The sequence below is a fragment of the Anas platyrhynchos genome, chromosome 32 (assembly GCF_047663525.1).
Source record: "Anas platyrhynchos isolate ZD024472 breed Pekin duck chromosome 32, IASCAAS_PekinDuck_T2T, whole genome shotgun sequence".
NCBI classification, from domain to species: domain Eukaryota; kingdom Metazoa; phylum Chordata; class Aves; order Anseriformes; family Anatidae; genus Anas; species Anas platyrhynchos.
In genome coordinates this window covers 5,981,323-5,995,290 of record NC_092619.1, presented here as the reverse complement: position 1 = coordinate 5,995,290, position 13,968 = coordinate 5,981,323, and positions in this window count along the sequence as shown.

Sequence of the window (13,968 nt, the reverse complement as noted above, 5' to 3'; positions counted from 1 at the left end):
ACTGAAAAATCAGGCCACAGAAAACGCGTTGCGTGCCCTTTTGGACCATCCAAAAGTGCCCCCAAAGGAAGGCTTTGGGTACAAGAGAACTCCCCAGGGGAGCCTTTACGCAGCCCCACATGCAACTGGACCCTCCGGGTTCGCTGTTTCCGAGAATCCCTAAACATAGCACTAGCCGACATCGATGACGACTGAAAATTCAGGCCCCAGGAAATGCGTTCCAAGCCCCTTTGGACCATCCCAAAGTGCCCCCAAAGGAAGGCACTGGGTACAATAAAAGTCCCCAGGGGAGCCTTTACGCAGCCCCACATGCAACTGGACCCTCCGGATTCGCTGTTCCTGAGCAAACCTAAACGTAGCCCTAGCCGTCATCGGAGACAAGTGAAAAATCAGGCCCCAGGAAATGCGTTGCGAACCACTTTGTACCATCCAAAAGTGCCCCCAAAGGAAGGCTTTGGGTACAAGTGAAATCCCCAGGGGAGGCTTTACGCAGCCCCACATGCAACTGGACCCTCCGGGTTCGCTGTTTCCGAGCATCCCTAAACATAGCCCTAGCCGACATCGAAGACGACTGAAAAATCAGGCCCCAGGAAATGCGTACCGAGCCCTTTTTGCCCATCCAAAAGTGCCCCCAAAGGAAGGCTTTGGGTACCAGTCATCTCCCCAGGGGAGCCTATACGCAGCCCCACATGCAACTGGACCCTCCGGGTTCGCTGTTTCCGAGCATCCCTAAACATAGCCCTATCCGGCATCGAAGACGACTGAAAAATCAGGCCCCAGGAAATGCGTTGCGAGCCCCTTTCGCCCATCCCAAAGTGCCCCCAAAGGAAGGCTTTGGGTACAAGTGAACTCCCCAGGGGAGCATTTACGCAGCCACACATGCAACTGGACCCTCCGGGTTCGCTGTTCCTGAGCAAACCTAAACGTAGCCCTAGCCGTCATCGGAGACAAGTGAAAAATCAGGCCCCAGGAAATGCGTTGCGAGCCCTTTTCGCCCATCCAAAAGTGCCCCCAAAGGAACGCTTTGGGTGCAAGGGAACTCCCCAGGGGAGCATTTACGCAGCCCCACATGCAACTGGACCCTCCGGGTTCGCTGTTCCTGAGCAAACCTAAATATATCCCTAGCAGGCATAGGAGAAGACTGAAAAATCGTGCCAGGGCAATGCGTTCCGATCCCTTTTCGCCCATCCAAAAGTGCCCCCAAAGGAAGCCTTTGGGTACATCTGAAGTTCCCATGGGAGCCTTTACGCAGCCCCACATGCAACTGGACTCTCCGGGTTCGCTGTTCCTGAGCAAACCTAAACGTAGCCCTAGCCATCATCGGAGACGAGTGAAAAATCAGGCCCCAGGAAATGCGTTGCGAGCCCCTTTGGACCATCCAAAAGTGCCCCCAAAGGAAGGCTTTGGGTACAAGTGAACTCCCCAGGGGAGCCTTTACGCAGCCCCACATGCAACTGGACCCTCCGGGTTCGCTGTTCCCGAGCAAACCTAAACGTAGCCCTAGCCGTCATCGGAGACGAGTGAAAAATCAGGCCCCAGGAAATGCGTTGCGAGCCCCTTTGGACCATCCAAAAGTGCCCCCAAAGGAAGGCTTTGGGTACAAGTCAACTCCCCAGGGGAGCCTATACTCAGCCCCATATGGAACTGGACCCTCCGAGTTCGCTGTTTCCGAGCATTCCTAAATATATCCCTTGCCGGCATCGGAGACGACTGAAAAATCAGGCCCAGGCAATGCGTTCCGAGCCCTTTTCGCCTATTCATAAGTGCCCCAAAGGAAGGCTTTGGGTACAAGAAAACTCCCCAGGTGAGCCTTTACGCAGCCCCACATGCTACTGGACCCTCCGGGTTCGCTGTTCCTGAGCAAACCTAAACGTGGCCCTAGCCGTCATCGGAGATGACTGAAAAATCAGGCCACAGAAAACGCGTTGCGTGCCCTTTTGGACCATCCAAAAGTGCCCCCAAAGGAAGGCTTTGGGTACAAGAGAACTCCCCAGGGGAGCCTTTACGCAGCCCCACATGCAACTGGACCCTCCGGGTTCGCTGTTTCCGATAATCCCTAAACATAGCCCTAGCCGGCATCGAAGACGACTGAAAAATCAGGCCCCAGGAAATGCGTTCCAAGCCCCTTTGGACCATCCCAAAGTGCCCCCAAAGGAAGGCACTGGGTACAATAAAAGTCCCCAGGGGAGCCTTTACGCAGCCCCACATGCAACTGGACCCTCCGGGTTCGCTGTTCCTGAGCAAACCTAAACGTAGCCCTAGCCATCATCGGAGACGAGTGAAAAATCAGGCCCCAGGAAATGCGTTGCGAGCCCCTTTGGACCATCCAAAAGTGCCCCCAAAGGAAGGCTTTGGGTACATCTGAAGTTCCCATGGGAGCCTTTACGCAGCCCCACATGCAACTGGACTCTCCGGGTTCGCTGTTCCTGAGCAAACCTAAACGTAGCCCTAGCCATCATCGGAGACGAGTGAAAAATCAGGCCACAGGAAATGCGTTGCGAGCCCCTTTGGACCATCCAAAAGTGCCCCCAAAGGAAGCCTTTGGGTACAAGAGAACTCCCCAGGGGAACCTTTACGCAGCCCCACATGCAATTAGACTCTCCGGGTTCGATGTTCCTGAGCAAACCTAAACGTAGCCATAGCCGTCATGGGAGACGAGTGAAAAATCAGGCCCCAGGAAATGCGTTGCGAGCCCCTTTGGACCATCCAAAAGTGCCCCCAAAGGAAGGCTTTGGGTACAAGTGAACTCCCCAGGGGAGCCTTTACTCAGCCACACATGCAACTGGACCCTCCGGGTTCGCTGTTCCTGAGCAAACCTAAACGTAGCCCTAGCCGTCATCGGAGACAAGTGAAAAATCAGGCCCCAGGAAATGCGTTGCGAGCCCTTTTAGCCCATCCAAAAGTGCCCCCAAAGGAACACTTTGGGTGCAAGTGAACTCCCCAGGGGAGCATTTACGCAGCCCCACATGCAACTGGACCCTCCGGGTTCGCTGTTCCTGAGAAAACCTAAATATATCCCTAGCAGGCATGGGAGAAGACTGAAAAATCGTGCCCAGGCAATGCGTTCCGAGCCCTTTTCGCCTATCCAAAATTGCCTCCAAAGCAAGGCTTTGGGTACAAGAGAACTCCCCAGGGGAACCTTTACGCAGCCCCACATGCAACTGGACCCTCCGGGTTCGCTGTTTCCAAGCATCCCTAAACATATTCCTAGCCATCATCGAAAACGACTGAAAAATCAGGCCCCAGGAAATGCGTTGCGAGCCCTTTACGCCCATCCCAATGTTCCCCAAAGGAAGGCTTTGGGTACAAGAAAACTCCCCAGGGGAGCCTTTACGCAGCCCCACATGCAACTGGACCCTCCGGGTTCACTGTTCCTGAGCAAACCTAAACGTGGCCCTAGCCATCATCGGAGACGACTGAAAAATCAGGCCCCAGGAAATGCGTTGCGAGCCCCTTTGGACCATCCAAAAGTGCCCCCAAAGGAAGGCTTTGGGTACAAGTGAACTCCCCAGGGGAGCCTTTACGCAGCCCCACATGCAACTGGACCCTCCGGGTTCGCTGTTTCCGAGCATCCCTAAACATAGCCCTAGCCGGCATCGAAGACGACTGAAAAATCAGGCCCCAGGAAATGCGTTGCGAGCCCTTTTCGCCCATCCAAAAGTGCCCCCAAAGGAAGGCTTTGGGTACATCTGAAGTTCCCATGGGAGCCTTAACGCAGCCCCACATGCAACTGGACTCTCCGGGTTCGCAGTTCCTGTGCAAACCTAAACGTAGCCCTAGCCATCATCGGAGACGAGTGAAAAATCAGGCCCCAGGAAATGCGTTGCGAGCCCCTTTGGACCATCCAAAAGTGCCCCCAAAGCAAGGCTTTGGGTACAAGAGAACTCCCCAGGGGAACCTTTACGCAGCCCCACATGCTACTGGACCCTCCGGGTTCGCTGTTTCCGAGCATCCCTAAACATAACTCTAGCCGTCATCGGAGACGACTGAAAAATCAGGCCCCAGGAAATGCGTTCTGAGCCTTTTACGCCCATCCCAAAGTGCCCCCAAAGGAAGGCTTTGGGTACAAGAGAACTCTCCAGGGGAGCCTTTACGCAGCCCCACATGCAACTGGACCCTCCGGGTTCGCTGTTTCCGAGCATCCCTAAACATAGCCCTAGCCGGAATCGAAGACGACTGAAAAATCAGGCCCCAGGAAATGCGTTTCGAGCCCTTTTCGCAAATCCAAAAGTGCCCCCAAAGGAAGGCTTTGGGTACATCTGAAGTTCCCATGGGAGCCTTTCCGCAGCCCCACATGCAACTGGACTCTCCGGGTTCGCTGTTCCTGAGCAAACCTAAACGTAGCCCTAGCCATCATCGGAGACGAGTGAAAAATCAGGCCCCAGGAAATGCGTTGCGAGCCCCTTTGGACCATCCAAAAGTGCCCCCAAAGGAAGGCTTTGGGTGCAAGTGAACTCCCCAGGGGAGCATTTACGCAGCCCCACATGCAATTGGACTCTCCGGGTTCGATGTTCCTGAGCAAACCTAAACGTAGCCCTAGCCGTCATGGGAGACGAGTGAAAAATCAGGCCCCAGGAAATGCGTTGCGAGCCCTTTTCGCCCATCCAAAAGTGCCCCCAAAGGAACGCTTTGGGTGCAAGTGAACTCCCCAGGGGAGCATTTACGCAGCCCCACATGCAACTGGACCCTCCGGGTTCGCTGTTCCTGAGTAAACCTAAATATATCCCTAGCAGGCATGGGAGAAGACTGAAAAATCGTGCCCAGGCAATGCGTTCCGAGCCCTTTTCGCCTATCCAAAAGTGCCTCCAAAGCAAGGCTTTGGGTACAAGAGAACTCCCCAGGGGAACCTTTACGCAGCCCCACATGCAACTGGACCCTCCGGGATCGCTCTTTCCAAGCATCCCTAAACATATCCCTAGCCATCATCGAAAACGACTGAAAAATCAGGCCCCAGGAAATGCGTTGCGAGCCCTTTACGCCCATCCCAATGTGCCCCAAAGGAAGGCTTTGGGTACAAGAAAACTCCCCAGGGGAGCCTTTACGCAGCCCCACATGCAACTGGACCCTCCGGGTTCACTGTTCCTGAGCAAACCTAAACGTGGCCCTAGCCATCATCGGAGACGACTGAAAAATCAGGCCCCAGGAAATGCGTTGCGAGCCCCTTTGGACCATCCAAAAGTGCCCCCAAAGGAAGGCTTTGGGTACAAGTGAACTCCCCAGGGGAGCCTTTACGCAGCCACACATGCAACTGGACCCTCCGGGTTCGCTGTTCCTGAGGAAACCTAAACGTAACCCTAGCCGTCATGGGAGACGAGTGAAAAATCAGGCCCCAGGAAATGCGTTGCGAGCCCCTTTGGACCATCCAAAAGTGCCCCCAAAGGAAGGCTTTGGGTACAAGTCAACTCCCCAGGGGAGCCTATACTCAGCCCCATATGGAACTGGACCCTCCGAGTTCGCTGTTTCCGAGCATTCCTAAATATATCCCTTGCCGGCATCGGAGACGACTGAAAAATCAGGCCCAGGCAATGCTTTCCGAGCCCTTTTCGCCTATTCATAAGTGCCCCAAAGGAAGGCTTTGGGTACAAGAAAACTCCCCAGGTGAGCCTTTACGCAGCCCCACATGCTACTGGACCCTCCGGGTTCGCTGTTCCTGAGCAAACCTAAACGTGGCCCTAGCCGTCATCGGAGACGACTGAAAAATCAGGCCACAGAAAACGCGTTGCGTGCCCTTTTGGACCATCCAAAAGTGCCCCCAAAGGAAGGCTTTGGGTACAAGAGAACTCCCCAGGGGAGCCTTTACGCAGCCCCACATGCAACTGGACCCTCCGGGTTCGCTGTTTCCGAGAATCCCTAAACATATCACTAGCCGACATCGATGACGACTGAAAATTCAGGCCCCAGGAAATGCGTTCCAAGCCCCTTTGGACCATCCCAAAGTGCCCCCAAAGGAAGGCACTGGGTACAATAAAAGTCCCCAGGGGAGCCTTTACGCAGCCCCACATGCAACTGGACCCTCCGGGTTCGCTGTTCCTGAGCAAACCTAAACGTAGCCCTAGCCATCATCGGAGACGAGTGAAAAATCAGGCCCCAGGAAATGCGTTGCGAGCCCCTTTGGACCATCCAAAAGTGCCCCCAAAGGAAGGCTTTGGGTACATCTGAAGTTCCCATGGGAGCCTTTACGCAGCCCCACATGCAACTGGACTCTCCGGGTTCGCTGTTTCCTGAGCAAACCTAAACGTAGCCCTAGCCATCATCGGAGACGAGTGAAAAATCAGGCCACAGGAAATGCGTTGCGAGCCCCTTTGGACCATCCAAAAGTGCCCCCAAAGCAAGCCTTTGGGTACAAGAGAACTCCCCAGGGGAACCTTTACGCAGCCCCACATGCAATTGGACTCTCCGGGTTCGATGTTCCTGAGCAAACCTAAACGTAGCCATAGCCGTCATGGGAGACGAGTGAAAAATCAGGCCCCAGGAAATGCGTTGCGAGCCCCTTTGGACCATCCAAAAGTGCCCCCAAAGGAAGGCTTTGGGTACAAGTGAACTCCCCAGGGGAGCCTTTACGCAGCCACACATGCAACTGGACCCTCCGGGTTCGCTGTTCCTGAGCAAACCTAAACGTAGCCCTAGCCGTCATCGGAGACAAGTGAAAAATCAGGCCCCAGGAAATGCGTTGCGAGCCCTTTTCGCCCATCCAAAAGTGCCCCCAAAGGAACGCTTTGGGTGCAAGTGAACTCCCCAGGGCAGCCTTTACGCAGCCCCACATGCAACTGGACCCTCCGGGTTCGCTGTTCCTGAGCAAACCTAAATATATCCCTAGCAGGCATGGGAGAAGACTGAAAAATCGTGCCCAGGCAATGCGTTCCGAGCCCTTTTCGCCTATCCAAAAGAGCTACCAAGGCAAGGCTTTGGGTACAAGAGATCTCCCCAGGGGAACCTTTACGCAGCCCCACATGCAACTGGACCCTCCGGGTTCGCTGTTTCCAAGCATCCCTAAACATATCCCTAGCCATCATCGAAAACGACTGAAAAATCATGCCCCAGGAAATGCGTTGCGAGCCCTTTACGCCCATCCCAATGTTCCCCAAAGGAAGGCTTTGGGTACAAGAAAACTCCCCAGGGGAGCCTTTACGCAGCCCCACATGCAACTGGACCCTCCGGGTTCACTGTTCCTGAGCAAACCTAAACGTGGCCCTAGCCATCATCGGAAACAACTGAAAAATCAGGCCCCAGGAAATGCGTTGCGAGCCCTTTTCGCCCATCCAAAAGTGCCCCCAAAGGAAGGCTTTGGGTACATCTGAAGTTCCCATGGGAGCCTTAACGCAGCCCCACATGCAACTGGACTCTCCGGGTTCGCAGTTCCTGAGCAAACCTAAACGTAGCCCTAGCCATCATCGGAGACGAGTGAAAAATCAGGCCCCAGGAAATGCGTTGCGAGCCCCTTTGGACCATCCAAAAGTGCCCCCAAAGCAAGGCTTTGGGTACAAGAGAACTCCCCAGGGGAACCTTTACGCAGCCCCACATGCTACTGGACCCTCCGGGTTCGCTGTTTCCAAGCATCCCTAAACATATCCCTAGCCATCATCGAAGACGACTGAAAAATCACGCCCCAGGAAATGCGTTCCGAGCCCTTTTTGCCCATTCAAATGTGCCCCCAAAGGAAGGCTTTGTGAACAAGTCAACGCCCCAGGGGAGCCTTTACGCAGCCCCACATGCAACTGGACCCTCCGGGTTCGCTGTTTCCGAGCATCCCTAAACATAGCCCTAGCCGGAATCGAAGACGACTGAAAAATCAGGCCCCAGGAAATGCGTTTCGAGCCCTTTTCGCAAATCCAAAAGTGCCCCCAAAGGAAGGCTTTGGGTACATCTGAAGTTCCCATGGGAGCCTTTCCGCAGCCCCACATGCAACTGGACTCTCCGGGTTCGCTGTTCCTGAGCAAACCTAAACGTAGCCCTAGCCATCATCGGAGACGAGTGAAAAATCAGGCCCCAGGAAATGCGTTGCGAGCCCCTTTGGACCATCCAAAAGTGCCCCCAAAGGAAGGCTTTGGGTACAAGAGAACTCCCCAGGGGAACCTTTACGCAGCCCCACATGCAATTGGACTCTCCGGGTTCGATGTTCCTGAGCAAACCTAAACGTAGCCCTAGCCGTCATGGGAGACGAGTGAAAAATCAGGCCCCAGGAAATGCGTTGCGAGCCCTTTTCGCCCATCCAAAAGTGCCCCCAAAGGAAGGCTTTGGGTGCAAGTGAACTCCCCAGGGGAGCATTTACGCAGCCCCACATGCAACTGGACCCTCCGGGTTCGCTGTTCCTGAGCAAACCTAAATATATCCCTAGCAGGCATGGGAGAAGACTGAAAAATCGTGCCCAGGCAATGCGTTCCGAGCCCTTTTCGCCTATCCAAAAGTGCCTCCAAACAAGGCTTTGGGTACAAGAGAACTCCCCAGGGGAACCTTTACGCAGCCCCACATGCAACTGGACCCTCCGGGTTCGCTCTTTCCAAGCATCCCTAAACATATCCCTAGCCATCATCGAAAACGACTGAAAAATCAGGCCCCAGGAAATGCGTTGCGAGCCCTTTACGCCCATCCCAATGTTCCCCAAAGGAAGGCTTTGGGTACAAGAAAACTCCCCAGGGGAGCCTTTACGCAGCCCCACATGCAATTGGACTCTCCGGGTTCGATGTTCCTGTGCAAACCTAAACGTAGCCCTAGCCGTCATGGGAGACGAGTGAAAAATCAGGCCCCAGGAAATGCGTTGCGAGCCCCTTTGGACCATCCAAAAGTGCCCCCAAAGGAAGGCTTTGGGTACAAGAGAACTCCCCAGGGGAGCCTTTACGCAGCCCCACATGCAACTGGACCCTCCGGGTTCGCGGTTTCCGAGCATCCCTAAACATATTCCTAGCCGGCATCGAAGACGACTGAAAAATCAGGCCCTAGGAAATGCGTACCGAGCCATTTTCGCCCATCCCAAAGTGCCCCCAAAGGAAGGCTTTGAGTACAAGTCAACTCCCCAGGGGAGCCTATACGCAGCCCCATATGGAACTGGACCCTCCGAGTTCGCTGTTTCCGAGCATTCCTAAACATATCCCTTGCCGGCATCGGAGACGACTGAAAAATCAGGCCAAGGCAATGCGTTCCGAGCCCTTTTCGCCTATCCATAAGTGCCCCAAAGGAAGGCTTTGGGTACAAGAAAACTCCCCAGGGGAGCCTTTACGCAGCCCCACATGCAACTGGACTCTCCGGGTTCGCTGTTCCTGAGCAAACCTAAACGTAGCCCTAGCCATCATCGGAGACGAGTGAAAAATCAGGCCCCAGGAAATGCGTTGCGAGCCCCTTTGGACCATCCAAAAATGCCCCCAAAGGAAGGCTTTGGGTACAAGAGAACTCCCCAGGGGAACCTTTACGCAGCCCCACATGCTACTGGACCCTCCGGGTTCGCTGTTTCCAAGCATCCCTAAACATATCCCTAGCCATCATCGAAGACGACTGAAAAATCAGGCCCCAGGAAATGCGTTCCGAGACCTTTTTGCCCATTCAAAAGTGCCCCCAAAGGAAGGCTTTGTGAACATGTCAACTCCCCAGGGGAGCCTTTACGCAGCCCCACATGCAACTGGACCCTCCGGGTTCGCTGTTTCCGAGCATCCCTAAACATAACTCTAGCCGGCATCGAAGACGACTGAAAAATCAGGCCCCAGGAAATGCGTTCCGAGCCCTTTACGCCCATCCCAAAGTGCCCCCAAAGGAAGGCTTTGGGTACAAGAGAACTCTCCAGGGGAGCCTTTACGCAGCCCCACATGCAACTGGACCCTCCGGGTTCGCTGTTTCCGAGCATCCCTAAACATAGCCCTAGCCGGCATCGAAGACGACTGAAAAATCAGGCCCCAGGAAATGCCTTGCGAGCCCTTTTCGCAAATCCAAAAGTGCCCCCAAAGGAAGGCTTTGGGTACATCTGAAGTTCCCATGGGAGCCTTTACGCAGCCCCACATGCAACTGGACTCTCCGGGTTCGCTGTTCCTGAGCAAACCTAAACGTAGCCCTAGCCATCATCGGAGACGAGTGAAAAATCAGGCCCCAGGAAATGCGTTGCGAGCCCCTTTGGACCATCCAAAAGTGCCCCCAAAGGAAGGCTTTGGGTACAAGAGAACTCCCCAGGGGAACCTTTACGCAGCCCCACATGCAATTGGACTCTCCGGGTTCGATGTTCCTGAGAAAACCTAAACGTAGCCCTAGCCATCATCGGAGACGAGTGAAAAATCAGGCCCCAGGAAATGCGTTGCGAGCCCCTTTGGACCATCCAAAAGTGCCCCCAAAGGAAGGCTTTGGGTACATCTGAAGTTCCCATGGGAGCCTTTACGCAGCCCCACATGCAACTGGACTCTCCGGGTTCGCTGTTTCCTGAGCAAACCTAAACGTAGCCCTAGCCATCATCGGAGACGAGTGAAAAATCAGGCCACAGGAAATGCGTTGCGAGCCCCTTTGGACCATCCAAAAGTGCCCCCAAAGCAAGGCTTTGGGTACATCTGAAGTTCCCATGGGAGCCTTTACGCAGCCCCACATGCAATTGGACTCTCCGGGTTCGATGTTCCTGAGCAAACCTAAACGTAGCCATAGCCGTCATGGGAGACGAGTGAAAAATCAGGCCCCAGGAAATGCGTTGCGAGCCCCTTTGGACCATCCAAAAGTGCCCCCAAAGGAAGGCTTTGGGTACAAGTGAACTCCCCAGGGGAGCCTTTACGCAGCCACACATGCAACTGGACCCTCCGGGTTCGCTGTTCCTGAGCAAACCTAAACGTAGCCCTAGCCGTCATCGGAGACAAGTGAAAAATCAGGCCCCAGGAAATGCGTTGCGAGCCCTTTTCGCCCATCCAAAAGTGCCCCCAAAGGAACGCTTTGGGTGCAAGTGAACTCCCCAGGGCAGCCTTTACGCAGCCCCACATGCAACTGGACCCTCCGGGTTCGCTGTTCCTGAGCAAACCTAAATATATCCCTAGCAGGCATGGGAGAAGACTGAAAAATCGTGCCCAGGCAATGCGTTCCGAGCCCTTTTCGCCTATCCAAAAGAGCTACCAAGGCAAGGCTTTGGGTACAAGAGATCTCCCCAGGGGAACCTTTACGCAGCCCCACATGCAACTGGACCCTCCGGGTTCGCTGTTTCCAAGCATCCCTAAACATATCCCTAGCCATCATCGAAAACGACTGAAAAATCATGCCCCAGGAAATGCGTTGCGAGCCCTTTACGCCCATCCCAATGTTCCCCAAAGGAAGGCTTTGGGTACAAGAAAACTCCCCAGGGGAGCCTTTACGCAGCCCCACATGCAACTGGACCCTCCGGGTTCACTGTTCCTGAGCAAACCTAAACGTGGCCCTAGCCATCATCGGAGACAACTGAAAAATCAGGCCCCAGGAAATGCGTTGCGAGCCCTTTTCGCCCATCCAAAAGTGCCCCCAAAGGAAGGCTTTGGGTACATCTGAAGTTCCCATGGGAGCCTTAACGCAGCCCCACATGCAACTGGACTCTCCGGGTTCGCAGTTCCTGAGCAAACCTAAACGTAGCCCTAGCCATCATCGGAGACGAGTGAAAAATCAGGCCCCAGGAAATGCGTTGCGAGCCCCTTTGGACCATCCAAAAGTGCCCCCAAAGCAAGGCTTTGGGTACAAGAGAACTCCCCAGGGGAACCTTTACGCAGCCCCACATGCTACTGGACCCTCCGGGTTCGCTGTTTCCAAGCATCCCTAAACATATCCCTAGCCATCATCGAAGACGACTGAAAAATCACGCCCCAGGAAATGCGTTCCGAGCCCTTTTTGCCCATTCAAATGTGCCCCCAAAGGAAGGCTTTGTGAACAAGTCAACGCCCCAGGGGAGCCTTTACGCAGCCCCACATGCAACTGGACCCTCCGGGTTCGCTGTTTCCGAGCATCCCTAAACATAGCCCTAGCCGGAATCGAAGACGACTGAAAAATCAGGCCCCAGGAAATGCGTTTCGAGCCCTTTTCGCAAATCCAAAAGTGCCCCCAAAGGAAGGCTTTGGGTACATCTGAAGTTCCCATGGGAGCCTTTCCGCAGCCCCACATGCAACTGGACTCTCCGGGTTCGCTGTTCCTGAGCAAACCTAAACGTAGCCCTAGCCATCATCGGAGACGAGTGAAAAATCAGGCCCCAGGAAATGCGTTGCGAGCCCCTTTGGACCATCCAAAAGTGCCCCCAAAGGAAGGCTTTGGGTACAAGAGAACTCCCCAGGGGAACCTTTACGCAGCCCCACATGCAATTGGACTCTCCGGGTTCGATGTTCCTGAGCAAACCTAAACGTAGCCCTAGCCGTCATGGGAGACGAGTGAAAAATCAGGCCCCAGGAAATGCGTTGCGAGCCCTTTTCGCCCATCCAAAAGTGCCCCCAAAGGAAGGCTTTGGGTGCAAGTGAACTCCCCAGGGGAGCATTTACGCAGCCCCACATGCAACTGGACCCTCCGGGTTCGCTGTTCCTGAGCAAACCTAAATATATCCCTAGCAGGCATGGGAGAAGACTGAAAAATCGTGCCCAGGCAATGCGTTCCGAGCCCTTTTCGCCTATCCAAAAGTGCCTCCAAACAAGGCTTTGGGTACAAGAGAACTCCCCAGGGGAACCTTTACGCAGCCCCACATGCAACTGGACCCTCCGGGTTCGCTCTTTCCAAGCATCCCTAAACATATCCCTAGCCATCATCGAAAACGACTGAAAAATCAGGCCCCAGGAAATGCGTTGCGAGCCCTTTACGCCCATCCCAATGTTCCCCAAAGGAAGGCTTTGGGTACAAGAAAACTCCCCAGGGGAGCCTTTACGCAGCCCCACATGCAATTGGACTCTCCGGGTTCGATGTTCCTGTGCAAACCTAAACGTAGCCCTAGCCGTCATGGGAGACGAGTGAAAAATCAGGCCCCAGGAAATGCGTTGCGAGCCCCTTTGGACCATCCAAAAGTGCCCCCAAAGGAAGGCTTTGGGTACAAGAGAACTCCCCAGGGGAGCCTTTACGCAGCCCCACATGCAACTGGACCCTCCGGGTTCGCGGTTTCCGAGCATCCCTAAACATATTCCTAGCCGGCATCGAAGACGACTGAAAAATCAGGCCCTAGGAAATGCGTACCGAGCCATTTTCGCCCATCCCAAAGTGCCCCCAAAGGAAGGCTTTGAGTACAAGTCAACTCCCCAGGGGAGCCTATACGCAGCCCCATATGGAACTGGACCCTCCGAGTTCGCTGTTTCCGAGCATTCCTAAACATATCCCTTGCCGGCATCGGAGACGACTGAAAAATCAGGCCAAGGCAATGCGTTCCGAGCCCTTTTCGCCTATCCATAAGTGCCCCAAAGGAAGGCTTTGGGTACAAGAAAACTCCCCAGGGGAGCCTTTACGCAGCCCCACATGCAACTGGACTCTCCGGGTTCGCTGTTCCTGAGCAAACCTAAACGTAGCCCTAGCCATCATCGGAGACGAGTGAAAAATCAGGCCCCAGGAAATGCGTTGCGAGCCCCTTTGGACCATCCAAAAATGCCCCCAAAGGAAGGCTTTGGGTACAAGAGAACTCCCCAGGGGAACCTTTACGCAGCCCCACATGCAACTGGACCCTCCGGGTTCGCTGTTTCTGAGCAAACCTAAATATATCCCTAGCAGGCATGGGAGAAGACTGAAAAATAAGGCCCCAGGAAATGCGTTGCGAGCCCGTTTGGACCATCCAAACGTGCCCCCAAAGGAAGGCTTTGGGTACAAGAGAACTCCCCAGGGGAACCTTTACGCAGCCCCACATGCTACTGGACCCTCCGGGTTCGCTGTTTCCAAGCATCCCTAAACATATCCCTAGCCATCATCGAAGACGACTGAAAAATCAGGCCCCAGGAAATGCGTTCCGAGACCTTTTTGCCCATTCAAAAGTGCCCCCAAAGGAAGGCTTTGTGAACATGTCAACTCCCCAGGGGAGCCTTTACGCAGCCCCAC